Here is a 19,349-nt window from a genome sequence, read left to right as displayed (position 1 = left end):
AAGACAAAATTCCCCAATCTGACCTGGGGGAAAATTCCTTTCTGACCCCAAGTATGACAATCAGTTAGACCCTGAGCATATGGGCAAGACTCACCAGGCAGATGCCTGGGAAAGAATTCTCTGTAGTAACTCAGAGCCCTCCCCATCTAATGTCCCATTTCCAGTTACTGGGGATTTTTGCTATTGGCAGTCACCGATGGTTCACATGTTCCATCTTATCTATCTTATTGTCTGTCAAAAGTATATGATCAGAAACTATAAGTGACAAAGATTCTGTCTGAAAATTTATAAATAAAGGAGAAAATTGACTACGCCTAAAATGGGTGGACTCATGCCTTAGTTTCCCACCTTACTACTTGACTCTATCTGGAAGGGACTCTCATTGAGTTCAAAATAAAAAAGGAATCTTTCAAGGAGATTTTTTATCATCAATGCTGTTCAGGGTAGCGATGCTGCTGCTGACATGGATGCTCCAGAAGATAAACTGTGGTTATCAGATCAGCAAAGAGCAACAACCAGTTAATCATTTGTTATATGTGGATGATCTGAAATTAAAAGGATGGTCATTAAAGGAGATACAGAGACTGATGACGTGTAGAAAAGTTTGGTGATGATATAAAGCTACAGGTTGGCTTGGTTAATGTGCATCAGAATCTGCAAAGCAGGACACACTGGTACAACCAGGTAACATACAAGTTAATGAAGGTATTATCCAAGATATCTCTCAGCATGACCCCTACAAGTACCTTGGAATCAGGGAGCTATTGGAGTTACAACATAAGCCAAAGAAGAAGTAAGGAAAGAATATTGAAGGATGAATAAAAATCACTCTAAGGACAAAACAACTTGAAGAATTGGCTCAGAGCAATTAATATGTGGGCAGTACCAGTAGTACAGTACAGTGCCAGAGTGATCAAGAGGAAAAGAAAAAAAATTTACATCTGAACATATGTAACCTCCTTTTCTGTTTCCTATATCCTGGTGTGCAGCCAAAAACCTTATTGCAGTAATTACAGCTGCTGCTCTTCCAACTTGCTCTGAGTTGATATGGAAACATTCCCAGACTAGGTGGCAGTAAAGAGGCTTGAGTGACTGCAAAAAAGTAGTTGCTATTTCAGCATACAAGACAGAATGCAGGAAGTTGTTAACCAATGCTTAGTAGTTGTTTTGAAGCTGTTATGGAAGCCTTCATTAAGAGCAGACATTCTTGCATGTACACATATTAGTTAGCTTAGAAACTGGAAGCTCCTGGCCAATCAGTAGCAAATTTTGTCAGAGGTACAAAACTGGCAGCTCAGATCTACAGGGAGAAGATAGAGCTGCCAGGGCTAACCCAAACTGAATCTGTGGCTTGGATCTTAATACAGTGTCCTGTAATTTTACAGAAATCAGTGGGATTGAGACTGGGAAAACAGGAGGAATCGTAAACTGGAGGCCAAATGTCTTCATGAGGTGTATTACATCTTTGAATCAAAGACCATGTGTAAGCCTAACAGCTACAGTAATTGTCAGTTTTTCTTATTTGAAGTTGTGTTGTGCGCAACAGTGTGGATGCTGAAACAACTGGTTATGCAGTACAACTAAATGTTTTATTTAATTGTCAATATAATACCCAGGGTGAGCCTATGTGAAAGCAGAAGCTCTCCGATTGTCTGAAGTCCCAATTTATTTTGTAAGTTATAAATATATACATTTTAGGGTTTAGGCCCTGTGTTATACTTTTCATTTTAAAGATAAATAACACATCTGTGGTTAGTGATGTTGGTCTAGGTAGGGGGCATTGAAACTGCTGTGCTGTAACGGTTTATCTTTGGAAAGTTATTCAGTAAAAGGAAATTTTGAAATTACTAATTGTGTGTGTGTATGTGTGATTGTCTTATGATAAAGACTGGTACTAGATTCCTAAGAAGAGAAAGTAAATGAATCCTATTACAACTTCCACTTTTAGTATTTAGAGGGCTCCTATAGAAAATCCAGCTGTAGTCTGTCGCAGGAATATGAATTCATGATGTGTGCAAGTCAGGTGGAGGAGTTCTGTAGCACAGAAGTAAGCTGTCTTACTTCCCCTCTATGTAGCTTACCCATAGAACAATGAATAGGAATCAAGACATGGGCAGGATGTGCATCTGATGATCTGAAAAGGTCTGCTATCTGTAGAGGAAGCACTTGACAATGAAGAATATAACATCAAAATATACAAGGAGTCAGTAAGAGTTAAAAGGTCATCTGGCCACAGTAACAAGCGATGGTCGAGTGTGCATCCTAGTCCAAGAAAGCATAGAAAGCAAATCACCAAAGAAAGACTTGAAAGATATACACAGAAATCAATGCATAGACAGTGGTGGAGAGAGATCAAATGCATTCATGATTGAAGATTAATAAACTCATGGCTTGTAAAAGGATACCTCAAAAAGAGAGACGGAGAGCCTCGTTATGAGTGCACAAAAGCCGTTCTTCGGGCTTAACTACTGTTGAAACACAAATGACCAACGGACCTGCTCCCCAAACTGTAGAATGTGTTCTGAAAAGGAAGAGATGTTGGAGCATGTGCTGAGCACCTCCAGGTGAGCACCTCTATATAAATAGACACAATGAGGGAGCCAACTGTCTGAATTGGAGCCTCAGTAGCAAATAAAGATTTAAACAAACCATACAGTATTACAAACTCAGAATTGAAAGTTCTGTGGAGAATGAAGAATGGGATCTGGCAGTTGTCACAGACTGAACAGTGCAGGCAAATGGGCCGGACATAGTTGTTGTAGAAAAGAAGACAAACAAGACCTTGTTAATTGATATTGCCTTATCCAGCAAACAGGAACATCAAAAAGCAAAAAGAAGAGAAGATAGTGGAGTACGAAAACCTCTGCCATAAAGTGGAACAGCTGTGGAAAACTAGAACAAAGACCATCCCTATGGGTATGAAAAAGCAGCTCAAAAGCACATTAGGAGTGTAAGACAGCACAATCAGTGACCTCCAGAAAACAGTGCTCTTAGACACTGTGAGAATTTTAAAGCAAGTCACAGGAAAACAAGTGCATTGGAGCACCTAAAATGCTGGAATTCTGCAGTGGATTTAACAAAACTCCTGACTGCCCAAACATCTGGATTCACTTTGTGGTCTGGATTTTTTGGTGACTCAGGGGGATAAATTGTATACAGTAGTTTTCCCATTGTTATGCTTAAAGATCTTGTATGTTCCGAAGGTTAAAAAAAATTTTCCATGTTGTAATACTGAGGGATAACAATAAAAGATTTGGGCGGATGAATATATAGATGGGAGACCTCCAAGGAAAAAAAGAAAAGAGGAGACTGTAGAACATGAATATTTTATGCACCAGATTATAGCTGCTATTTTATCTCTTTGAACCTCTTCCAGTATTTCTTATTACCAGGGCTTGAAAAATCTACTCATCCCACTCATCAGCAGAGGGTGAGAAGGTTTCCCGGATGAATGTGAAAACCTAAGTCATCAATTAATGCAGAAGTTACGTAATTTTTTAAAAGTATCATTGCAACCATAAGGCATAGATAAGCTTTCAAATGAGAACTGATTGTAAACTATTACCATGTCTTCCTGAGTCTGAAGAGACAGCTCCAGTGCCTTGCCTCTTGACCATACCTTTGCCTAGTAGATACAAAGTAATATTAACAAGACTTTAGTCAGCTTCACTAATACTATTCAAAATTCTGTAGGCAGCAGTGAAACTGTCAAGATGAGTGTCACTTTTCTACTTCTGCTCCTTGGGCAGAGGCAGATAGTAGAGCTATTAACACAAGAAAACAGAGGCTGGAGGCAAAAAAGAGTAGTAGAGATTTAACACACCCCACTTGCCGCAGTCAAGAGACTTGGGATAAGAGAGAGAGTAGCAGAGAGCCTCCACCACTTTGCGCAGCCAGGACAATCTGAATGGCAGAAGAGACAGCAAGTTGCCCTCTGCCATTAGGATTACAATTTTAAATGTATTCATATAGCTAGCTGGTTGGTGTCTAATACAATAATTTAACAAGTTTAAATTCAGCGTAATCCAACATCTCAAAGGAGAGATGCATTGGACATTTGTCATAAAGGGTAGGTGCAAAACTAACTGAGAGAAATCATCTTTGGGACATTTGTCCCGCTATGTTTTATTTGTTTTTTTAAAAAGAAGAAATTAAAAAAATATGTAAGTGCTACTCTGCATGCCATAACGTTTTGTTAATGCAGAATTAAATTTAGGATTCAAATATGACTTTTCTGGCTTACTACTTTAGCTTTGGACTAACAATTTTTTTGCACATGGAATTATGCAACATTGTCCTACAGCTGGGATGGGGTGGGCAGTAGCAACATCTGCTTTCTAAAGGGAAGGCTGTTGTGCAAAGTCAAAGCAACAGTTTCACTAGCTCAGGGTATTAAAATCCCTATTATACTTAGCCCTCTTCCCAAAGACAAACGTGGAAGTATACGACACATATGTTGCTAACTCTTTAACTGTAAAATTTAGATAGGTGAATAATTCACTTTTCATTAGGATTCCATGATTCTCCACTCAGAAATCTTTAGACCTTGATCTTTTGCTTCAGTGGAAGTGGAAGAAGGAAAGGAAACAAAGATTTTTAAACTACAATGATACCTTGACAGAAGTAATTGAGAGGTGACTAGAGAGCAAATCTATTTGCTGTTTCATGAGTCAGATAATAATGAGCTGCTACAGGAACTCAAGGTTAAATGGGTTAATAATGCACTCATATTCTTGTAATTTGTTTTTAAATTGACACTTTGATATTATATTGAAGTCTTAATGTTGGTATAGGATCCCCAAGAGAAAAACATCTATCCAAAGTCACCTGAATGACATTACGATGCTTACAAGTCCATCAATGTAAGTAACCAGAAAAATTCAACAAATCATTCTCCCAATAAAGAAAGATCTTACTGCAGTCATGGCTTGAGTCAGGAAGTAAAAAACTATCTGATTTGAATTTCATCCATAGAAAACATTTTTCCTCCCTTTCACATTTTCTCTAGGATCTACAAACAGCCCACACAAAACTCCTACCATATGATGAGGAGGAAGCAAAAGAAAACCATCGAGGCACTTAATCCTTCCAGGCTGCTATCAGCCAAAAGTCTAAATACTTTGATTTCATTGGGGTGAGGGTTGTTAATAATTTCTAAACAGTTTAAATACTGTCTTCATCATGGCCTTTCACTTCAGCTTAGCATGATTCATATCTCTTATCTAAATGTACACCTATATTAATGTCAATGCAGAACAACTCAGCAGTTTTCAGGAATCCCATTACACAGTGTAACAAAAGTGAGAATTTTCTGTAATGTTTTTATGAATTATAGGTATGGCAGAACTCATTTGACTTGATATTGCTACCCCATGGGTGTAGAAGGGTTGAGGAGCTGCTACTGGGTAAAAGCAGGAAATTATGAAGTGCTTGTGTCACATAACTGTCTGGGCCATTAAGGACTGGCTGCAACCAGCATATATCAGTGGAGCATCTGGAAAGACAATGGCAACCCCATTGACTGAACAATTGACACTTAGCAAGGTGAAGTTCCGACAGGAGGAACAGATGAACTCAGCAGGGCAATGCAGCAGGAGGACAATGGACTGAGAGGTGACAGGAAGCTATGATAAGAACTGGCCTCACAGAGACACAGAAGCTCTCACCTTTAGACAGACAGATATGAAGCCAAGATGGTTTCTACAGCAGCTTTGCTGGGTGAAGCTCTGGCACTGGCCAGTCTGCACTTTCTTAACTTTTGCTTCTGTATGCTAACCTAAGGACTTCCTGATGCTGTATCCCAGCTGACTATTAAAACCTACTCTGTTTTGAAAACACAGCATGGTGTCACTGCAAATACCTACTTGCCGAAGTGCACTGGCCCCTGAGGGGAGTTAGCGGCTTTGAGCAAAAGTCTACCTCAGTTGTACTCACTGGGCAGAGTTCACCAGGAGAAACAGGAATGCTGGAGACTCAGTCTCTGAAGCATTGAGGCCACAAGGCCTAGTCTTTTGGCAGAATGCAACCCTTTAGAGGTTTGGGACACTTAAAGGGTCCTCTCAAGGGACTGTTGAAAGGCTGGGCATAGTGCAGATCCTGTGGAACTGTGACACACACACAGCCACTGAAACTCATATAGTGAGGAAAAAGAATGGTTACTTACTCTACTAAGTGGTTCTTTGAAAATGGAATTTGAAAGTGCTTTAAACCCAGACTAGTTTACTTGCTGGGGGTATATATTAGGACCCAAGCTCTAATTTAACTAAGACAGGGTCCCACCCACTCTGCAATAAGGATGAAGCCAAAATCACTTCACTGCTGATATCCTCCTTTGGAGAAAATTGTGGGAAGGGCATAGAACAGACAAGTTCTCCTGCAATGGACACAGCTGCCTGGGAAATAATCCCAGAGCATCCCAATGCAAAGAACCATGAGATATGCCCCCAAACACACACGGATGAGTGTAGAAATAGTGAGGACACCGTAACAGAGGCTTGGATTTTGCTGTCTGAACACTCACACCAGGTGAAGCTAACTCAGGGTCTCAGACCCAGGTTAACTGTGCAGTGAAGACATACTGTTTGTGTCACCTCATCCAGATGGAATACCATATAAGGTGGACCCATGATGAAGACTTGGCTCCCTCCTATTCATCAAGCTAGAAGTATAGCTACTAAAAGGCACTCTTCAGAGAGGTAGTATAGAAAACAGGCTCCTAAAGGTTCAAAGGGGGCCCCATGAAACCATATAACATGACATTGAGGTCCCAGGAGGGTGGGGTGTCCCCAGCAGAAGGAAAGACATTAATAAGGCACCTGAGGAATCAAGCAACCATTAAGTGTGAGAAGACTGTGTACCTAGTCACCTTGAGATCTGTTATCTTTCCTCTGAAAATTTAGTAGACAAGAGCTTAGGTGCCCTTCATGCCTCAGTAATACAAGAGTTAGTTTCTGGAGGAAGAGTGAACCCTGGAGCTTGGCTGCCTATTTCTTTTGCATCTGTAGATCATAAAACTAAATGAAAACCAATACCACTTGGAAGGGAACTCTGTGTTCACCCCCAGCATAACAAAAAGAGCTTTGTATGTCTCCAAAGCTGGTCTCTCTTAAAGTTGGTCCAACAAAAGATACCAGCTTGTCTCTCTAATATGTTTTTATCTGACAGTGATTCCGTATTCAAACCTGCTCTGATCCCCAGTAAAAAGGCTGTTTGCCTTCTGACTTCCAGCTCTACAAACTCAAGCAGGGCGCTGAAAACGAGCTTTGTGGGCCTCTGTCTCCTGCACAATGCACAGGATCAAATGTCGAGCCCTTACCAACGCTAATAGGCATGCTGGACTCCAGCTCTCTCTCCCTTAGCTGGGCCGGCTCTGCCGGCAGGGCTACCAGGAGTCACAAGCGCTCGACACTTACTTCGCTCCGCACAGGCCTTGGGACACACGCAGGGCACCTGGGACTCCCCGTAATGCCAAGGGAGCCAGTGACTCTGCACCTGTCCAGGCGAGAGAAGAGGGCCCTCAGGGCTCGGACAGGGAGCCACGCGCTCTCCCACACTGCCTCCCTTTTCCCACCACACCTGCGCTGCCCGGCTCGCTCGCCGCAGCGGCCCGCGCCCAATGGAACTGCCAGCGCAAATCTGCCCAGCTCCTGTAACCAATGGGGACCGCGAGCTGCAAACGAGCACCTGAGGCTCAGGCAGGCCCCTTTGCACCGGGCCGCCGCGGCGGGAGGGGCCCTGGCTGCGCGCGGAGCAGGACGGAGGGTCCGCGCTCCACAGCGCCCGGTGCAGCGCCGGGGTCTCGCCAGGGCAGCGTCTCTTCACCACTGGCGCTAGGACCTGCCGGCGGCGCCGCCCGGCTGCTCTATTTTTAACGCGGTATTTTCTGCGTTCAGACTTTCCACTGCCGGCCGGCCGCCCGCGCCTGGGTCAGGGGACCGGCTCCGCCGGGGGAATCTGACAGCTCAGCCGGGCGAGGGCTATTTATGGCGGGGAGCTGCAGGCTCAGCATAGCTCCTGGCCCGGCTGGGGGAAACGGAGCCGGGAGGAGACTGTAGCTCCCCGCCCCGCCCCGCCCCACCTTTGGCGGCGGCTCCTGCCCTCAGGCAGGAGCGGGGAATCCCCGTGGAAGGCCGCGCGTGGCGCTCCCTGGCCCCGGCCGCCTGCCCTCCGCGCTGCCTTTCCCGCCCAGCCGGGCCGGCCAGAGGGGGGCAACTCACAGGCAACCTAGCTGGAGCGCGGGTTTCAGCCGGGCGGTGGAGCAGAGCCGCTCCCCCCCATTTCTCCTCCGTGCCCCTCTCCGGGAAGGTGCACCCCAGTTCTCCGCTCTTCCTCCTGGCAGGCTCAGCGTCCTGCTAACCCCGGGCCGCTGGGTAATGCCCCTCGAAAAAGATCCTCGAAGGTGGCAGGATCACAGGCTGGGAGGGCCAAGCCATGGAGCGCTTAGTGAGGCGGCTCGGGATGACCATAGCTCTGGCTTTGGCCAAGACCGTCCGTTTTTTAAGCCCTGTCCCGGCCAACCTGACTTCTTGGGGAAAAACTGGGCAGTTCTGTCCCATTTGCTCTTGCCAACTGATGATCAGTTTTGCCCCCAGAAAAGTACGGTGCAATCTTGGCTGGAAGTGGGGCAGCAAGTGGTGACAGCACAGCCTGGGGAGGGGTGAACAGGGCTGGGGAACGTCAATGCCTGCCTCAGGTGGGGAAAAGAAGTCTTGGGCTAGCCCACATGGTGTCCCGTTTTCTCTCTGGAAAATGTGGTCAACCTAAGGAGGCTACAACTATTTGCAAACCTTTTCTAACGAATTGGGGACTTGTCTGAAATGGCCCATTTGAGGTTAGCCAGTGGGTGGTAAGAATACTGGTGCAGATGATTTGTGCTTTAGAGGCATGGTCCTACTGGGGAAACCACCATAGTACAAGATCATATCATCCACTTGCCTTTCACCTGAGTTCCATAATTGTGCTTCTGATACCTGCTAATTACCAGAGCCATTTCTGTCTGGGAGAGGGATTCACTCACTCACTGAGGTTTTTTGCCTTGCTTTGCAGCATAAGGCATGGGTCACTTGCAGGTTTAAACTAGTGTAGGTTCTCTGTAACTTACAAAGTCTTGAAATCATGATTTGAAGACTTCAGTAACTCACCTATCAGTTATGGGTCTATTACAGGAGTGGGTGGGTGAGGTTCTGTGGCCTGCAACATCCAGGAGGTCAGACTAGATGATCCTGATGGTCCCTTCTGGCCTTAAATTTGTGAGCCCTCCTGGATGAGCATATAGTGAACTTGTAATGTGGAATCTGATAATGTGTTTTCTAGGAAGCCAGAGTTTAGTCATGTAAATAGTCTTATAACTAGGTGTTTCTCAAAACAGCAGGTAGAATTTACATTAACACTTGAAGTTTGTCAGGCTGAATGGCCACCTTGGTTAACACATACTGCTGGAAATACAGGATTCATCTACCAGGCAGAATTTGAACTTTGTATGGTGGGAAATTCAGAATTGCCTGATCAGGGCCCAGCAATCTTGCAGTTCTTTCAAATCCCTGAATGAATCCACACTAAAGGTGCTCCTACCCAAGATCCCAATGCTGCTATTCATCAAGTCTCCTAATCCTAATAGGAGGATGACCCGGATCTCAGTACCCCCAGTCTCTGCTAGCTGTCACAGTGTGTTGATATTTTCGCTAAACCGCAGACAAGTAATGAAGAGTGAAGCTGGTTGATTGATTTTATAATGTTAATTACAATCGTGAGGTTTCTCTTTGCCTAGTCCATCAGCCCATTTGTAGCTCTCAGCTCATGTCATATAAGCAATGATGAGATTATGTGCTTTGTAAAATGGATTCAGGGCAACAAGGGGACAGTAACATCTAGAGGGGGAACAAAGTGGTAGGAGCTAAAACCATTATTGTATATCCTTGTTAGCGGTAAAATGTATCCTACTATATTAAAATAAGGCTGCATTTTTTTAAATAGTTGCTGAATCTCACCATAGGCTTGATTTTCCATTGAGATATTATCAAACAGTAATACATAAATATTTGTTAAATGTGTACTATAAATCTTGTATTTATATAGCACCTCACATCCTGAAGGATTATTGAGTGCCTTATACTTTTGATTCACTACACATGTAGTTATCCACCACAAAGATGCAGTTACCTCTGGGGTGCAATACACAAGCCATTCAGTGCTAACAATGTTTTTAGGAGAAGTGAAGAATACTTTATTCAGCTGAAGCTAGACAGGGGATTGAAGTGAAAATCGATATCTAAGTAGAAAACAAATTGGAACACTGGAGTTAATGCCCATATTATTGCAAAAAGTGTCATGAGATTTTATGTATAGAGATCATAGAACATAACTCAAGAGTCTGTCATACTTCTAGTGTCCACCAGATGGAACAAAAATAGACTAACAGGCAAAATCCCATAAAATGGTCCTATCAGATATTAATATAGCATGAACACAGATTTTTCTAGTCTGGAAAAGTGAATTTAGCCACCTCATGCACCAGCCTGCAACCTTTCTCATGAGAGAAGTTTCATTAAAGTCAATTGAACTATTCATCTGAGTAAGGACCATTCATGTTAGCAAAGGCTGCAGGGCTGGGCTCTAACACTTCTTCTCAGAAAGAGAATTTGGGCCTGAAGGGAGAAAACTCTTTCTAAAACACTCAATGTTCATTTTCAATAAGTCTTGGAACTCCAGAGATATTCCAGAAGGCTGGAAGAAAGCTGATGTTGTGCCAAATTGTAAAAAGAGTAACTGAGATGACCCAGGTAATTATAGGCCGGTCAATCTGACATCAATCCTGGGCAAGATAATGGATACAGGACTCAATAAAGAATTAAAGGAGGGTAATATAATTAAATAATTAATCAACATGGGTTTATGGAAAATGGATACTGTCAAACTAACTTTATATCATTTTGATAACATTACAAATTTGGTTGATAAAGGTAAATAGTGCTGATGTAATATATTAAGAATTCTGTAAGGTATTTGACTTGGTTCCGCATGACATTTTGATTACAAAACTAAAATAACACACAATTAACATAACATGTTAAATGGATTAAAAGCTGGCTAATTGATAGGTCACTAAATAGTTGTAAATGGGGCATCATCATTAAACGGATGTGTTTCTAGTGAAGTCCCATGGGGATTGGTTCAGGGCCCTGTGCTATTTAATATTTTTATTAATGACCTGCAAGGAAACATAAATTCATCACTGATAAAGTTTGCAGATGACACAAAATTGAGAGAGTGGTAAATAATGAACAGGACAAGTCACCGATACCGAGCAATCTGGATCACTTGGTAAACTGAGAGCAAGCAGACTATGCATTTTAATATGGCTAAATGTAAATCTTATATATTGAGGAACAGAGAATATAAGCCATACTTATGGGATCTACCCCAGGAAGCAGTGAGTCTGAAAAAGATTTGGAAGTTGTGGTGGATAATCAGATGAATATGTGCAACACTGTGACTAAAAGGGCTAATGCAATCCTTGGAAGGATAAACGGGAATGTCAAGCAGGAGCATAGAGATTATTTTACCTCTATATTTGGCCCTTGTGCAACCACTGCTGAAATACTGTGTCCAGTTCTGGTGTCCACAATTCAAGAAGTATGTTGATAAACTGGAGAGGGTTCAGATAAGATCCACAAGAATGATTAAAGGATTAGAAAACATACCTTTGGCAGACCAGCAGGGTCTAAAATAACATGGATGCCTGAGCTCAGAGGGGATAACAAAGCAATCTACCTTATTTGATCCCCAAAACCTACTGATCCTCACGCCCTCCCCCCAAAAAAATCCAACACCAACAGAACACAGAGTTCCAGAGGATGAATTCTCCAAGAAAATCTGAAAATTTAAAAAGATACTTCACCAAGATGATTGTTTCTGGCTCACAGCATGAAGAGACGTCTCAGATTTCAAGTAAACACATGGCAGCCAAATCAGGCAGAAGTGCCAAGGCTGAGGAAAATCAAATGGCCAACAAAGCAATATTCTGTAGATAATATCTCATTTTAAGGCCATGAGAGATTATCTGACAACCAACCTCTTGCAGTACCACATGGCACTGATGGAGCACAGAGAAATCTGTATCTTAAATTGGATTATATAGACAACAGATTGAGAAGACACAACAGAATTAAGGGGCTGCCTGGAAATACTGAAGGAGGAAATGCAATCGAGTATGTAAAAACTTGAGTTGTGACATCTGAACTCTCTAGAAGAGGTAAATGTGGAAAGAGCCCATAGGTCTCTACTCCCCCTATCTGGGCCCCATAAGAATACAGTAATAAAAAACCCCAGAGACTTAACTGTGAAACTTCATAGTTATCAGCAGAAAAGTTATGAAATTATGAAAAAAGCCAGACAGCACTCAGAGCTCATACTCAAAGGCCACAAGCAGCAATTTTTCCATGAACTCTCTGTCCTAACTTTAGAAAGAAGAAGAGCTGGGGGAAATTACAGCAGCACTCAGGAGGGCAGATATCTGCTACAGATGGGTATTCCCATTTAAACTTTAGTTCAGCTTCACAAATCAGTATTATACAATAAAAGACTTTAAGCAAGGAAAAAAACACACTCCAGTTGCTTCCGATAGAAATCCAAATCTCAGATGTACAAAACGACTCTCCAGAGGTAGTAATTCCAGATACATTTCTGAAAAACTATTAGCAAATGGTCAAATCCAGGAAAAAGAAGATAGGAAAAGACAAAATACTCTACCAACCGTATTGGCAAGGGCAGAGGTAAAGCTGAACAAGAGAATTTGGATACCTGATGAGTAACCTAAAGACCAACCAGAAGGGACTTCCTGGGAGTCACCAGGAATGAACGGTTGAACAGTAACTATGTTACTGTTATCAAGAAAATAGTATGAAATTTGCTTTAATTGGGGTGATTAGTAATAGCTGAGTTCTGTATTTTATAACAGAGAAGAAATGAAGGACAATAATAGAGGAGTGGAGAAGGAGGGAAGGATGCGAAAGATGGAGAAGATTGGAGAAAACAGAGAGGGAATGGCAAGGAGCCGTTAGGAATTCTGTGTAAATCCTCCTCATGACTAAAATTACCAGATGATAATCTGTCCCTAAGGGTAAGGGGCAAGGTGCCATAGTTGGAGATTGAACTCCTTTAGATTGCTTTTAGGGAGAGTTTAGGGTTCCCAAAGTACAGTCATTTGGGTTTTGTTTTACATGTTGGTATTTTATTTGTGGTTGGATTTAATTCTAGTGTACACTACAGACCTATTTTGTTATAACTACGCCACTCAGGGGTGTGAAAAATCCACATCCCTGAGCAACATAGTTATATGAACCTAGCCCTACCATGCAGACAGCGCTATGTTGGTGGGAGAACTTCCCCTGCAGACATAGCTACGCCTCTTGGGGAGGTAGTTTAACTACACTGACAGGAAAGTTCTCTCCTGTCGATGTACAGTGTCTTCATTAAAGCACTACAGCGGCGCAGCAGTTTCATTGGTGTGGCGGTGCCAGTGCAGCATTTTAAGTGTAAGCCTGTCCTTAGAGTAAGAGGAACACCAGGAGAGGGGAGGGAACTGGAAGGGGGGGAAATTAATACAAGAAATAGAGATGGAAGTTTACAAAGAAATCAAGTTATATTGAGGCACACAGTCATGAATGCAACAATTAAAAATGAGAATCATTGACAACACAAGGGTTCATGCCATCTAGTAGCTAAAGAATCACAATAATTCGAAGTTTTTCAATAAGCTAAATGGTTATTCTCAATGGTTCTTCCTTTTAAAGTGACATGTTTGAATGTCAAAAAGCTAAATAATGTCATTACAAGAAAAAAACAGGTATAATTTTTAAAAAAGGAAAACCTCAGATTATTCTACTTCAAGAAACCCATTTTCAGGAAGGACAAATTATGGGCCTGAGAAGTAATTGGCTTCAGCATAAAATTTTTTGTTTCTGCGAAAGAAAATGGGTGGGCATAATAGTTGCTAAACATATATTTTTTCAAATTAAAGATCAATTTAAGGAGAGATGATTTATATTGTTGAAGGGCACAACTGCTGGGTTAATAAGACTGGGCTCAGTGTATGCTCCCAACCAAAAGCTAAATAAATAAATATTAAGGACTTCTTTAAAATTCAGTTGCACACTGATTCCTTACCGGGACAAATCTGATTTAAAAAAAAAAAAAAAAAAAGAATGGGCATATGAAAGCAGGTGGAGCATTGACTTATCTATGCCAACAATTTCATCTGTCAGATTGCTGGAGAGAACAGCACCCAGGAGAAAGAGATTACATATTTTATTTACACCCTTATCAGTTATACACTTTACTAGAGCTAATGTAAATATCTAAATCCTTAACATTAGAAAAGATCTGCGGAAATTGGCAACATTACATGGTCATATCATACACCAGGGGAAGTAATATTGGATAACTGGGTTGGTTCTAAAGATCACTTTTTTTGAAAAATGAATTGCTTCCTTCTCCAAGACAATCATCGGGTTCCAGCAATTAAAGAATACATTGTTTGATACTTTCAAATAAATAATACAGATAATATAAAAAGATGTTTTCTCTGGCAGGTAGGTAAAGCAGTATTTAGGGGCTAGTTGATAAGCAGAGCCTCTCAACTGGAAAAAAAAAAAAGAAAAAGCTCAAGAAGAAATAGAACTAGAACAGGAGATAAAAAGTTACAAGACATTCATAAAAACCCACCAACAATTAACTAATATTAGAGGGACTTTGAATATGTTGCAGGACAGATGCTGCTGAAAAAGCCCTTGGGTATACAAAGCAGAAGTTTTATGAAAAAGAAGTGATAGACTATTGGTTCAAAAGCTAAAGGAATTCAAAAGCAACATATTATTCCACTAATTAAAAACAATCACATCCTGATGAAATAAATGCAACTTTTACGGCTTATTTTAAAAATCCCTATACCTCATAGACTGCAAGCTCTGGAGTTATTCAAAACTATCTTTCAGGCTTGCCAAAGATAAGCAAATTGATCAAGAAACTTTATATAAAGAAATAACAGAAGAAGAAACTCTAAGAGACAATAGCAAGTATGAAAAGTGGTGAGACTCCAGATGGCTTTCCAGCTGAATTTTACAATGTATTTAAGGGGGTATCAGCATGTCCCTTGAGAGGTGCCATCAATACTATTCTGTTAGGGGAGGAGCTTCCACAATCTATGAAAGAAGCTGCTGTGGCTGTCCTCCCTAAAGATGAAAAGACCTAATAATATGCAGCTCCTATAGGCCCATATCACTTTTGAATCATGACATGAAGATTTTAATAAAAATACTACCTAGCTGATTACAGTCTTTGCTTTCAGCTTTTGTAAATCTAGACTGAACTGGATTAATTAAGGATAAACAAATGTCAGACAATAATTGGAGAGTACTTGGAATCATCCATAATGCCAGATTAAAAGAAGATCAATTTCTTATGTTACCACTAAACGCAGAGAAAACCTTTGATAAAACAAAGTGGAACTGTCCATTTCAAGGCCTGTGTCATATGGACTTTGGTCCCCAGTTCCTGAAGTGGATAACTGCTCTTTACAGCCCAAAAGCAGCTGTGCAAGTTAATAGGGTTAAACCTGTCCTATGTGAATTACCCAGAGGAACTACGCAGCCGTGTCCATTGTCTCCTTTATTTTTGCCATTGGCCATGGATCCTTTTGCATAGAGGGTAAGGAACAATGAATCCATCACAGGAATAAAACTTTCAGGAACACAATAGAAAATAGTGTTATATGCAGATGATGTAATATTATTTCTATCTAAATCAAATATTTCCCTAACATTAGTTGCTAAAGAAATCCACGACTTTGGGAAAGCATCTGATTTTAAAGTAAACTATGCCAAACCTGAAATGCTATCTATAAATTTGCCAGAAAATCATGAAAAATCATTCCTTAAGAAAATTTTTGGGTAAAAATGGGATGCAAATACAATACCTTGGAATTCAAATCTCAAATCTTAAATCTAGATGATTTAAATGTCAAACCACTATTTCAGCAAATGAACAAAGATCTAAGTGCTGGGAAAGTATACAATTTTTTGGTTGGGCAGGATAGCCACAACCAAAATGAACATTCTGCCAAGGATATCTTTCTTGTATCAAAATCCTTCTGTGATTATCCCAGATAAATCCCTAGCAGGAATACAGAGGATGATGGTAGAATTTATATGGAACAAGAAAAGGCCAAGAATAAGGTATTTTGTACAGACCTATTAAACAAGGTGGACTAGCAGTTTCAAATATTCTATGGTGTTATCATGCCAGTCAGCTCAACAGTAGCAGAGTTGGGGTGCTCTAACCCAGTCAGATATTGGATCGTTATTGAACAAGAAAATTATGATAGTATAAACATCGCCAGGCTACCATGGATTAATAAAATATGCCCTCCAGAAATTTACACACATCCTTTAGCAAAAGCTATTCTATGGGTTTGGGACAGAACTAGAGATAAGATACGTTCTTTCCCTTCACCAATGACACTTATTGCAAATAATCCAGATGTTAACCCAAATTGTGAACCAGAAAGCCTCAAACATTGGAAGAACTATAGAATACACATGGTTGGCCAGCTATTCAGTAAAGAAAATTTTCTATCTTATTTAGAGATCAGAATTAACTTTAATTGGCTCACTCTCCCCTGGTACTTTCAAGTCAAATTATGTTTCTCAACTAGATGGTGTCTGGTCAATTAGGAAACAAAAGAATTATAATTAATTTATATCAATCTTTGCAGACAGGTTTCCTAACAAAAAAAGTCTCCATATATGACACACTGGGAAAAGGATGTGGATAGATAAATTACCCACAGAGAAATAGGGATTGACCTGGAAAAGAGGACCAGCAACCTCAGTCTGTAGCATGAAAAAAGAAAATTTCTTTAAGATATTGTTTCAGTGATACCTCACATTAGTCAGTTAAAAATATAGCGAGATTGAATGTCGATAAAAGTTGGAGAAAGTGTGGTGAAAGAAGAGATTTTATGCATACTAGTGGATATGTCCAAACATTAGAAAGTATTAGGATGCAATCCGTAACTGAATATCACAAATGGTTGGATATTTATTACCAAATGATCCCTTTGTAATCCTTCTGGGGCTTCCTAGTGGAAATGGTCACAAAAGAGGAAATGAGGAATTAATCTCTCATATGCTAGTAGCTAGCTGCTTGGCTATTGATAGCCTCTCACTGGGGGTGGGGAGGGAAGAGTCCAACCACAGAGGAACGGTTAAAAAAATATGGGAGGTTTTGGTTATGGAAAAATTAGTACACTAATTATATATGCACTATAAAAGACAGACAAATAGAGAGATATTTAAATATTTGGTTACCTTTTACTCAATACTCAGACAAAGTACACTCACCTGCAAAAGAGCCCAACCACACCTGTCCAATTTTTTTAATATTAATATTTGATAGATGTGCCTGGTCTGTTAAATATGTTTATGCTAAAATTTCACTTAATAAAATCACTAGAAATGACATATTATAGGTGTTGTAATGATGCTCATTGTGTAATATGGTAACACTTTGTTAAATAGAAAGATCTGAATGTATTTTTGTATAATGTCTCTTTAAACAAAAGCTAACCCTTGTGATGATTGTTTTGATTCTGATATTTATATGAAAAGAATTTGTAAACTTGTTAAAACTTCCCAAATAAATTAAGAGTTTTAAAAAGAAAAGAAAGGAAAACGTGCTTTATAGTGATAGAACCCAAGAGTTCAATTTATTTAGCTTAACAAAGAGAAAGTTAAAGGGTGACTTGATTTCAGTCTGTAAGTACGTATGTGGAGAACAAATATTTAATAATGGGCTCTTCAGTCTAGCAGACTAAAGTATAACACACTCCAATGGCTGGAAGTTGAAGCTAGACAAATTCAGATTGGAAAGAACTAACCTTGAGAGTAATTAACAGTTGGGATAATTTACAACAGATCCTGGCGGATTCGCCATTACTGGAAATGTTATAATCAAGATTGGATTTTTTTTCCTAAAAAAAAAAAATGCTCTGGAAATTATTTTTGGATAACTGCTATGGCCTGTGCTATGCAGGAGGTCAAATTAGATGATCACAATGGTCCCTTCTGGCCTTGGAATCTTTGAATCCTCTGCCCTGAGATGTGGCTAAAGGACTTGGATTTTAAATCAAGGGGAGAATGGGGACAACATAATATTCTACTACAACATTTACAAACTTTTCAAATAATGCGCCTTGCGTATTGTTTCCATGCAGTGTACAAAATGTTTTAAAAGTGTACTCAGCGCTACTGCTGTATTTTCAAGTGCCCAAATGTAAAGTTAGAGTTTTTCAGGACCTTCCTAGACATTGTGTAAGCCATTAGCTACTTAGCTAGAAGTGAGTTTTCAGACGTCGTTTTTCCCCAGCGGGGCTCATTCCTTGGCTGTGAGTGCTGGTCTTCACATTAGAGCAGGAGATGGTCACAGTCAGTGGGGAGAAGGCTCTGTACATCACACGCACACTGTTAAAGCTAGCTCCTCAGTGCAATGTATTACGTTTGAGCTCTGTACTAACTGCGGGCGCCCATATGCATTTCCCTTGCTGCTCTTTAGGCAGCTCATTCATATTCGGAATTTCTCTTTAGTCTCCGCAGCAGTCCCAATTCACGGCGACCCTTCCTTCCCCAGGCCCTGCCCCGAGAGTACCCCGACTCCGGGGCAGCCGACAGGTGACGCCAACAACAGCTCTTTGAAACTCCTGCTCCCCTAGCCTGGAGTCCAGGGTGCACTTGGGCAAGCGACATCGAGTTCAAACTATGAGGTTGCCCTGTTTACAGAAGGATTTGACACGGTGTTAGCTAGCACGGGATCGCTATCCGGTTGTAAAAACACAGCGCTTCTTCCTAGTGTAGCCATGCCTCCAGCACTCAGGGAATGTGCCGGGAGGTCTGGGAACAGCCGGACTCTGCACCTCTGCCCACGTGTACTCATCGGAACTGCGCGGCCGTCTCAGCTTGCCATTGACTGTCTGTTGTCACCTGACATTTCACTGCCGTCTTCTGTGACCCTGCGACAGATGGGCTCCGCCGCGGCCGCCGAAGATCCGCGCACTGCTCCAAGGCAGCCGGAAGAAGAGTTGACGAGTGCCGCTTCACACCTGACACCGCCGCTCTCCCGTGCTGCCTCCTCGCTGCAGCTTAGCCCTGGAGGAGGGACACACGCTGCCGCTGGAGAGCCAGGAGCAATCGTGATGCAAACGTAGGAGGAGAGCGCTTGCTTGCCTTCCTCCGCTCCGCTCCGCTCCGCTCCGCTCCGCGCACGCACGGCCAGACGCCTGGAGCGGACTGGGTACCACT

At 41.5% G+C, this 19,349-nt stretch overlaps 1 protein-coding gene across 2 annotated transcripts in view; it reads right to left on the bottom strand.

The window, feature by feature from the left end:
• CORIN (corin, serine peptidase) overlaps positions 1 to 19,349 on the bottom strand; it is a 268,435-nt gene that overhangs the window by 247,834 nt on the left and 1,252 nt on the right. The window contains exon 1 of one of the 2 annotated variants that reach the window (XM_067531206.1): positions 7,413 to 7,512. The exons of the other annotated variant lie outside the window; for it this stretch is intronic. The gene's annotated coding sequence lies outside the window, so the exon portion shown is untranslated. Of the gene's footprint in view, positions 1 to 7,412; positions 7,513 to 19,349 lie in introns of those variants that run through there. 2 annotated transcript variants of the gene reach the window in all.

Source organism: Emydura macquarii, unplaced genomic scaffold (assembly GCF_026122565.2).
Source record: "Emydura macquarii macquarii isolate MOO-44397 ecotype Brisbane River unplaced genomic scaffold, CSIRO-AGI_Emac_v2 contig_3128, whole genome shotgun sequence".
NCBI lineage: Eukaryota > Metazoa > Chordata > Testudines > Chelidae > Emydura > Emydura macquarii.
This window is presented reverse-complemented; position numbering and strand designations above follow the sequence as displayed.